The sequence below is a fragment of the Musca autumnalis genome, unplaced genomic scaffold (genome assembly GCF_047663935.1).
Source record: "Musca autumnalis isolate F117 unplaced genomic scaffold, ASM4766393v1 scaffold_4, whole genome shotgun sequence".
Lineage (NCBI taxonomy): Eukaryota > Metazoa > Arthropoda > Insecta > Diptera > Muscidae > Musca > Musca autumnalis.
In genome coordinates this window covers 165,059,788-165,070,646 of record NW_027411977.1, presented here as the reverse complement: position 1 = coordinate 165,070,646, position 10,859 = coordinate 165,059,788, and the positions used below count along the sequence as shown (strand labels likewise).

The 10,859-nt window shown below is 34.6% G+C and overlaps 1 protein-coding gene and 1 long non-coding RNA gene across 3 annotated transcripts in view; one reads left to right on the top strand and one right to left on the bottom strand.

The window, feature by feature from the left end:
* The window catches only part of LOC141403608 (uncharacterized), a 128,532-nt gene extending 124,063 nt beyond the window's left edge, over positions 1-4,469 (top strand). For both annotated transcript variants that reach the window (XR_012412863.1, XR_012412864.1), the window contains 2 exons: positions 3,062-3,941; positions 3,987-4,469. The gene's annotated coding sequence lies outside the window, so the exon portion shown is untranslated. The remainder of the gene's footprint in view (positions 1-3,061; positions 3,942-3,986) is intronic.
* A 230-nt stretch (positions 4,470-4,699) lies between these two features.
* Positions 4,700-9,921, bottom strand: LOC141403610 (uncharacterized). Its single transcript, XR_012412866.1, has 2 exons — positions 6,828-9,921; positions 4,700-6,769 (listed from the first exon to the last, which is right to left on the bottom strand). It is a non-coding gene; the product is annotated as an uncharacterized lncRNA (long non-coding RNA).
* Positions 9,922-10,859: the final 938 nt, after the last annotated feature.

Here is a 10,859-nt window from a genome sequence, read left to right as displayed (position 1 = left end):
CAAATAAACAACAAAACAAAAAAGCTTTACTCGCACTGAAGAAAAAACTCCTTTCAGTTAGCAAACTTCATATAATCATGGTGAGAGAAGACAAATTAAAAGTAAAAGACAGCTGGTTCAGATGGAATGGGGATAATAAACTTGTGTCTGGCAATGCCGATGAAGAGCTGGAGTTGATAAAGTTGTATGGAGACGTTATAAAGCCCATCAATTTGCATTATGATACCCTGTTTAACGATTTTTATTCAAAAAGCTAATTAACACCCATACTGTAAAAGAAATACCTAGCATATCAATCCTATCCTATAACATAAATGGTTTAGAAAATAAATATCTCTACCCAACTTTTTTAATGTATAACACAATATAAAATATTTATATTACTGGAAACGCATTTGGAGAGTGATAAAATGGAAAGACCCAAGACATATTTTATTGGATATCATTTGACCTTCGAGCCAGCAATACGGGTTCACAGGTTTGGACGAGCAATAGGGGGAATGATAATAGGAATCAAAAAAGAATTACAGGATATGGGCATCTTATACGAGGTCATCCACACAGAAAATAATATCCTTATAAAATTACAAAATAAAGATAAAATATATACACTTTTACCACAATACCTAAGGCCAGCAACATGGGACAGCGATTTTAGAAAACTGAATGAAATATTGCAAGTTGCTGACTTTCCAAACCCTACAATTATATTAGATTTCAATGTCAGAATTGGAGAAGTGAATCAGAACATCGAAGAAGTATACAGAAAAAGTTCTACACAGGATATGATTTAAGGAAATCCAAAGACAAAACGGTAAATCAAAAAGGTTTGAAATTCATCCAGTTATGTAATGATTATAACATGCTTATATTGAACGGAATAACGAGAGGTGATGAGGAGGGAAATCTGACATATATAACCGCCTTAGGAGAGTCTGTGAATGACTTTTGTGCAGTATCTAAAGAAATCATAGAAAGAATAATAGAATTTAAAGTGGAAGATAAGGTACGCTCAGATCACTTCCCGATTCGAATAAGGTTGAGAATTACATCAAAAACATCAGAAGAGAAAATGTCAAATGCCAAAACTAATATGAAAAGAACATGATAAGCAGAAATATCAACGAAGGCTTAACTTGAATTTGAACCAAGGGACAACCAATTTATGCCTTGAAGAAATATGCAAAGCCACAATAAATTCAACAACCTCATAATAATCAGATATTTCAACCAAAACATAAGTGGTATAATAATACATACATTAAAGCACGCATACACAGCTTTAATTTGCTCAATATATATAGAAGAACGAGGCATCTGGAAGACAAAAGAACATATTTATCAGCACAAATCCAATACAGAAACATATGTGACACAAGCAAATCTGAATACTATAAATCTGTCGGCAATAAGCTAAACTACTTACGAAGCTCTAGAGATTGGTGGAAATTGGCGAGAGAACTTCGGAATGAAAATAATCTTGTAGAAACAAATATAACGCCAGATATTTTCAAATCCTATTATGAGAACTTGCTTAATAATTCAAAACAAACTACGCTCATCTATTATGCGCCTATGTATTGGGAAGATCTTTGATCTAGACAGGCCAATAAATATAGCAAAATTGAAGAAAATCCTTGCAGGCGTAAAAAGAAATAAGGCTCCTGGAGACAGGATTCCGTACGAATTTTATATAAACGGAACAGAGGATCTACACAGTAGGCCATGGTAGAACAAATACAAGGTAAAGTTAATACTACAACAAATACAACTCGAACAACAACCACAAAGGAATTTGTTTTTGTTTGTAACGTTACTGCCAGTTGTATTTGTAAACAAAACAAGGAAATGTCTATAAATTATTGGAATTTAAAAAACTAATAATTTTTCACATTTGGTTGAATATTTTGGAAAACATGAATGAACATTCGTTTCATTTTCAATTTTTATGTTTCCACATCATTCCACTAAATGCATAAATTCTCGCAGAAAGTAGAATTCTTGCAGAAAAGGTTGGGGTCGCTGGAAATTCATAGAAAAAGGAGAAACTGTTTCAATGTTTTGTTTTCGAAATCAAAGAAGCACATGTTTATTAGGGCTTTATTTTTTAAATTTTAACAAAATACCTCACATATTAACAAACGTTGTATCGCCTCTACAAGCGGGGATTTACTGCTCGGCTTATCGTTCGAACTTGGAGGAGGTTACATATCATTGATATGAAGAAGTCTTTCTGGGAAATGTTTTTTTCCGAATGATATATTTTTTTTCTCAAAAAATATATGTCCCTAATGTACATCGAAATAGAAATAAATGTATAAAATGTTATATGAAATTTGACAGTAACGTTACAACCCAGTTCAGTCAGCTGTGTATTGTTGCTACCTTTTCTTATTCTACCATGACAGTAGGCTGTTGAATGTATACAATAACATATTCTCGACGGTAAATATCAATTCGACATTTGCAAAAACTATAATCTTCCCCATACACAAAAAAAGAGATCTGAATGAGCCATCAAACTATAGAGGGATTTCATTCATGAATTGTGCCGCAAAAATATTTATGGGTATAATTAATGAACGGCTATACAACTGGGTGGAACCACATGAAATTTTGAATGAATACCAAGCTGGATTTCGTAGAAACTACTCAGCCATCGATAACATTTACAATCTAGCATCTATTGTCAACCTCAAATTCACAGAAAAGAAAAAGGTATACACTCATACCTCTTTATACGGCCCCTCTTTTTACGGCATTTCTCTATAACGGCCCGTTTAAATTATGGAAGGCCTTCGCTTTACGGCACTTTGTGCCTCGTTATACGGCCAGAAGAAATCGTTAAGAAGAACATCAGAGAAATGTTAAACAACAGACACTGGGCAAATTTTTTAAAGCTGTTTCATGAAAAACTTGATTTAAATTAAACTTATTACATATTTAAGATATTTTCATACACACTATATGAATTGTTTTTTACATACATACCTACTTAATTTTCATGCTTTACTTGTTTTTATTGCTTTACATATTGTTTTTTAATAAAACTTATTTTTAGAATAAATCGGAACCGATCTCTTACTGTTAATATGGATTTGTATGAAATGTATTGCCTCGCTTTACGACCGAATTTCATATAAAATGGTCACAATAATAGAAAGAATCTACAATAACACACAGTCTGCAGTTTGGAATGGGAGAGAACTATCGGACTTCTTTGAAACTACAAAAGGAGTAAAACAAACGAATATTAAGAGTTCCTAGCTTTACACCAAACCACCTATTGATGCTGGAAACACAAGTAGAAGATACTCAAATATATACTCTAGAGCTTTATCTTAAGTGCCTAGGAAAAACTCTGTTTCAATATACTGAAAAGAGACTACCTCAAAAGCTTACACAACTTACTTACCTTAAAAACACATTTTGGGCAAAGGAATTGCAGACATTGTCGGAACCATTAGAGCAAACTATCTATAGTCGCACCATTCGTTTGTTTCGATAGTTTTTAAAAAATATCGATACTATCGCTAGTTTTCCATCACCAATATTTGAAGTGGAAATGTCGTCGCTAGTGTTATTTACAAATGAAATGATCCAAACAAACGAAGAAAAATTGTTTTATATTGTCATTGACTGGTATGAAAAATGTAAAATTCAAGCGTAGACGTCGTCAGAAATGCAAAAACAACACTGTGTTTCCAAAATTTACTGCTTTGATCCATCTGAGGAAAGCAAAGAATCAAGTGAATATTATAGATATTGCTCTTGTGGCCAAAACTGTATTAGCAGGATAACAACTTGGAAAAAGTTGTTGTTGTAAATTATTGATTGAAAATCATCCTCCAGACTAGCAGATGGTTCCGTGGCACATTGAGGTGTTGAATAAGAAGGCCGATTTGGAAATGTGTTGGGCATTCAGGATGGGAGTGCTTGAGGTACGTAGAATGAATTGAAACAGTGTTCTAATCCAAAAATTAAAGGAAATTCATTTTTAGATTTTGGTGTCAAACAATGAAGAAGGAAACACAATTGTTTTTATGAACCGTAATGCTATCTATCAACGAAAGAACTTGAGGAAACGTTTGCATCACGGTTGAAAGAGGCTATTTAAGTGATTTTGTGGGTCTACTTGGAGCAAATAGTATTGGCAAGACAATGACTGATTTACATATATAAGTCTTTAGTGGCATATAATTCATTAAAATCGACGTTTGTTTGAAATGTGGACATTCTTTCTAACAATCAATACTACAAGCTCTTACTTCTATCGTTTGTACATTGTTTGGAATGAATTTGTCGAACGTTCGTGGTGTATAATCATTTTTGGAAGAAAAGATTTATATTTTTGAAGACTTTTTTAAGTTTATGCATATGAAGTTTTATGTTGCCAAAGCCTGGTTCACTTGCGATTTTAAAAAAGACTTTGATGTATGTATCAAATAATAAAGTTTACATAAGAATAATTATTTTATTGTGACCTCTCATTACTACCATCACCTGATTTCAGGTCTAAATGTAGTTCCAACATTCGATTTCAATTGTATTTTGCACGATAGCAATAACGTTCATCCCTTATTCTTGAAATATCTATATATCATACCTTGAAAGTTGCAAATTCGTCACGTATGCATAATGGTTTGATATAAACAAACATCTCCTTGTCACACTCACTTCGAAATCAAATCAAAAAAAATTTTTATTTATTTTTGGTTGGTAGTTTATTACACATACATATTTAATATGAATATGTGTGTATTTTAAGTTATTCTTATTAAATAATGACTTAGATCTTGAGATCATGTTATGGTCTATATATGAAACAAAATCATATAAGACTCACAGGGGCTTACTACATGTTATATAAATGATACATATAGGAACACAACATTAACTTAGCGTCGATTATGGACAACTCAACTTTAGTCGCATAGCAAAAAAAATATGAAATAAAAACTAGTGTAGCGGCAAAAACTTTTGTCTAATTCATTCAGTATAAGTTTCCGTACCTTCAGCTACAAATAAATTGTAAAAAAATGTGTCAAAGCAAAAACTAATATTATTATAAGTAATAAGTTGGGTTGAGATCCATAATCGTTCAATAAAAAAAACAATGTGCTTAGGGTTGTTTCACAACCCAATAATTTTGGTTTAAAAACAGCAGCAATCAACGTTTTTAGGCTTTAGGCAGGTTCTTCTATCGGAGACGATTGCCCCAGTTTTGCTGAACATCCTTTCCGATTCGGTTATGTAGCCGGTATACATAAGTACGGTGTGGCGCAGCATTTTAGGTTGGCCATTTCGATGGGATTGAACTGAAATTACATATACATATATGAAATAAAATCTTCCAGTATTCCAAAGGATCACTCTCAGTGGGTTTGTTTTAATTTTCCATATATTGGCGTATGGAAACAATGGCATCGACCCTTGCCGTTCTTACTTTATTGTCTACTTTCTCTTCTAAGTACTTAAAAAGAGGTTGCCTGGTATCAATTGGTTTAGCCTTAGTAGCTGGTTCTTCATTCTCAAATTGGGCCTTAGGCATTCCGGTTATTTCATTTTCTAGGGCCTTTGCTGCTAGATCAGCATTTTAGGCACACGAAAGCCTTCCTTTTTGAACCTAGGGTCCAACAAAGTTCCAAATCGGGTAACCGTTCTCTCTTCGTAAGGAAATAGACGTTTTTGTATTCTTTCCATCAAATATTGGCAAGCTTTTAACCGAATTGGTGTCCTCAATTTACGCTGTAATTCGTCAAGGCTTTGGAAAAGGCCACATGTCAATGGTATGATTAGAGATACCGTAAGGGAATTTCTCGATGATGATTGTACCGTTGCATTGTCAAAGGGTGAAAGAATATCTTTGAGATCTCTCCGAACATTGACATCATCTGCTGTCAATGGTGAAGGTGCCTTTGAAGTTGCCAACAGTACAGTTGATATGCATTCGTTTGTAAGCAAAATTCGTTCTATCATCCTGTACGCACTATTCCATCTTGTTGGAACTTCTTGTATAAGACTATAGGGCTTGTCTCTTCCTTGTGCGATTTTAAATTGTTCATATGCTATAGTGCTCGACTTGAAAAATGTAACGATACTCTTGCACTTAGATAGAATTTCTTTTACATATTCCTGGGATAAACAGTCACGTCCTGCCAGATTTAAAGTATGTGCGAAGCATGGCAGGTTCCTCTTCTGTAAAATTTCACAAGCCTTTAACATTGTGCTGTCATTATCTGTTACGATAGCTACAATCTTCTTCGTAACCCTCCACTCATCAAAAATTTCACGCAGCGAGGAAGCAATATTGTCTGCACCGTTGTTGGTGGGTTCAAGGAGCATTTTGGTGGACAGCACAGCTGTTCGCAATATAAAATCCTTTGATATAAAATGACAAGTTACAGTCAAATATCCCTCGTTCGCTCGTGATGTCCAACAATCGGTTGTAATGGCGCAGTGGTCAACATTTCTAAGAATTTCCATTAGCTTTTCTTTTGTCGAATTATACAATTCGACCATGTAAAAATTTTTTAGCGTATTGCGTTGGATGAATTCTCTTTAGATGGTCGAAAAGGTTTGATGTATTGCCACTAGTTTTGTAGACCTTTGAACACATGCGACATTTCGCGTGTTTTCCATCTATGGTTTTTAGGAAAAAAAGCCCATACTTCTGACGATTTTTTTCTTGTGACTGGACAACTAGCAACAGCCCCTTCTTCTAAGCTGCTATCACTGCTGATAGTTTCAACGCTAGCTTTAGGCGGATCTATAAAAATTATAATGAAAATATTGAGATGTTCTTTTCAATTTGCAATTAAACATACTTTTGGACATTTTTAGGTACTTCTCCATACTGCATCAGATCTTGAAACAACTTTTTAATAAGCACTTATAAATTTCCACGAAAAACTATTGTGGAGGGCGTCATTTGATTTCGGCGCAATATGTTTAACGTAATTAATGATCTCGCAATCACTAAAATAACTAGTAGAGGGACTTCACTTCAAATAACACGATTTCATTTATTTCACTTGCGTTTATTTTTGACGCTCTTCGCTTTCCAAATGTCAAATTATAAAGGAATTTCAGAGCCTCTTGCAATTCCGCCGCCGCTCTATAATTATGCCTCAAAACGCGAACAAAGCAAACAAAGATTGATTGAGTTTTGGAATTAATCTCTGGTTTGCTTATTTCTTCAATTTTACAAATGGCGGAATTCGGTCGATAATATCGATAGGAAAAATTACTATCGATATTGTGCTAAAAAATAAACTATCGATAGTATCGATAGTGCTATCGATATTTTGCCAGCTCTAGGAACCATTTAATTTAGAAGGGTCACATGCAATGGTTTCTCAAAGCAATTGGTTTATTTTCTACCATGATTTAATAAAATGTACAAAACAGGTAATTTTCGACGAAAGAATAATAAAAAAAAGAAAAAAACCCAGAGTTAACGAATATACAAACACCTAAGAACAGATATAGGCCACCTGTGCTTGAACGAAAGATACTCTCATGAGAAAATCGTATGGATCTTAAAAGCGCGTAGCGGAATGATCCCTTTAGAATACAACAAGTTCGAGCGTGGAGAACAGAACAGAGAATGCAAGCTATGCAATATGAGGGAAATAGCAACATTACAACAATTCTTTGGAAATTGTCCCATTCTTAGAGAATTCAGAATAAGATCATTCGGAAAGTCAAATCTTGATGAAGAAGAAATAATAATGAAGAAGAAAATGACTGGAATAACTTAACCAACTACATTAAAGTTAGTTTCAACTATCGTCAATTCTTAATAAATGCATTTAATTAAATACTTAATATTTTATCAAATTAGAATTTATTTAACCATGCGACAGACGTATTTTTAAACATAGTCGCAAATCCAATACCTCCTTCTTAATATTTATAAATTTGTCACTGTATTTGAAAATATTTATTCAATAAAGAAGTATTACTACTACTACTTTACCCACTCTCCTTTCCTTTAATGTTATCAAGTTTGTTAAAAACAGACGGACAACAAAATAAAAAAACTACAGAATAATATAAAAGTGTCAACAGAAATAGATTCTTTGATTTACGCTATGCCGGCAATGCAAACCATAGAAATCCAATAATTCGTCCACAAAAAAGACAAACCAAAACTATATTTCTTGAAACTTATCTCTGGTTTTCTCTCCTTGTAACCTCTGTTTAGTAATGAGTTTCAACCACGTCTTTTGTTTTCAGCTCTTCAAAAAAAAAAAAAATAAATAAATAAAACACACATAGAAGATTCAAAGGCAGTGGGTTCTTTGATTTGCATAAGGTGTGTACGATAACTTTTCCAGCAATAATTACTCAGTCAGTTCCAGCAACCTCTCTCAGTGGATTTTACTCCCTCAAGCAAGAAAAATTTCAGAAAGTTATCGAACAGCATTTTGCAAAAACGTGCAAGGAAGTCAGTTGTTTCCGAAAATGTATGAAATTTGTTTTTGTTTCTTTTGATATTTTAAACCAAACGGAACAAAAACATACATTTTAAAATTGCAGTGTACTTATTTAATGCTTTTATCCTTTCCACAATGCTTTAGAATCTAAATAAATGTGCTGTACAAATTATCTGTACATGATTTAGTAATGGTTGTGCTGTTGGGGAACTTCGTGTAATATTGGAAAATATTTTAATCAGCCGGTTTTCTAGCAGCAACATTTTTTAATATTTTAGATAGGTTCACTAGCTAATAACATCTTTAAGTGTTTTAGGCTATAAATATTAATCTAACCCAACCAGAAATATGAATGTACTTAGCGCTATAGTGATAACACTTTATGCAGCTGAGTGTGCATTGATAATAAAGGCATCGCCCAAGTGATAATGCACTCAGCAAGGGAGCAGGTTCTTATAGTGATAAGTGCATAGAATAAGAGAAGATAGGCTAAGAATTATTTTGTAACTTAGTTCTTAAGATTCATTTTACCATTAATAAAATTAGAATAGAATTTACAACCCAACGAGACGGTTGTAGTTTTATTACTCAACATTTTGGTCCTTCGAGAAAATTAGAACCAGTGGCCAAAGAATTAAAAGAATAAAATATTGGAAAAAAAAACAATTCAAAAAAAAAACAAACGGCAAAACGAAGCAGTTCTTCTCTAAAAAGGAAGAGAAGAACTAAGCGCGAAAAAGACCCAAAGAGGCAAGTTAAAAAAATAAAAGACCCAAAGAGGCAAGAAAAAGACCCAAAGAGGCATGAAAAAGACCCAAAGAGGCAAGAAAAAGACCCAAGGAGGCAACATTAAAAACATAAAAAGAAGACATAAAGTCTCACTTAAATAAATCATATATCGGAAAGAGGCAAAGGTAAAAAAAAAACATTGTTCCACAAACATCCCAGGCGGGACAGGGGAGACTTCTCTCATATCAATGAGTGCACCCCGATTCATATTAAGCTCAATGATATGGGACCTACTGTTTATCGCCGAGTCCGAACGGCGTGTCTAAGGCACCACTTGTAGAGAAGTTTTGCAAGGCTGAAATACTCAGAAAATGTCGCCAACATTACTGAGGGGTATTTTGCCACCGTTGAAAAATGTTTGATGTTGCTTGGCCGAGGAATCAAACCCCCGACCTTCTGCGTGCAAGGCGGGCGTGCATACCATTGCACCACGGTGGCAAAGGTCCCAATTAAAAAAAAAAAAAAAACAATCATGGAAGGAGATATGCTGAAAGAACTAACAGCTCGAAATAGAGAGCTAGAAGGCCGACTAAAGTTAGCCGAGGATGCCAAACTTCGCCTTCAAAAATTGGTGAAGGCATTCCAGGATCTATTCCAGGGAGAAATTACCTGCCCTGTAGACGCAAAAAGAAGGAAGAAGAGGATGGACGAGGATTCAATGGAGATACTACATATGGCTGAAAGATATTGGATCTTCTACCCCCACAACTGTGAATGTGACGGGTGCATTGCCGTGGCTAGCCGAAAATATTGAGAGCTGGAGAGTTGGCCGCCGGCAAGTCCTCATTTTGAGGAAAATTTTGAAGACCACTGTCAACCCGAGAATACTTCCCAGGACGAGGATGGCATTATTATAAACATGAAAAAAGAGTCACAGGCCACTGATCTTACTGCCAAGTACAATGCTGCAAATGCTGACCGCAATGAAGTGCAAAATGAAATGGTGGTTCTACGCAAACAATTAAGTGAAACTCAAAAACGTTTGGAAGATGAAGCAATCATTCGTATGGATATAGAAAGCACTTTGCAAACTCTACGTGTGGCACTTAACTTCAACGATCATATTCATTCACTGGAAATCAATGAGATACATTCTCTTCACCAAGCGGAAATCAGTGAAATTGAGGATCGTCTCGATAGACAGTATGAGGCCAATTTACAACAAGCTCTGCAGGAGATGCGGGAGGAAATAAAAATGACGTTCGAGCAAAAGATTGAGGATCTTCAAGCTGCAGCCAACCGTAACTCCAATAACGTCGAAGAATTGCTTGATGCTCGTACACGTATTGATAGCATGAGTGGTCGAATTAGTGAATTAGAATCTACAAATGCTGAATTGAATGCCCGCAATCAGGAATTGGAGCAATTACAAGAAAAAGAACGTACACGTCATAAGTCGGATATAGCCAACATGGAAGCTGAATTGCAACGGTTACGCAATGCAATGGTACAACAGCTGCAAGCTTATTCACATTCAAGGGATATGGAAGGATTATTGGATTTAGAAATTGCAGCATACTACAAACTATTGGGTGGCGAAGACTTTTTAAGTAAAATAGAATGTTTTTCAACCAGCAGTGAAAAGGATGAAATGGGAATGACTGAATGTGATCCTAAGGTAAATCCAAA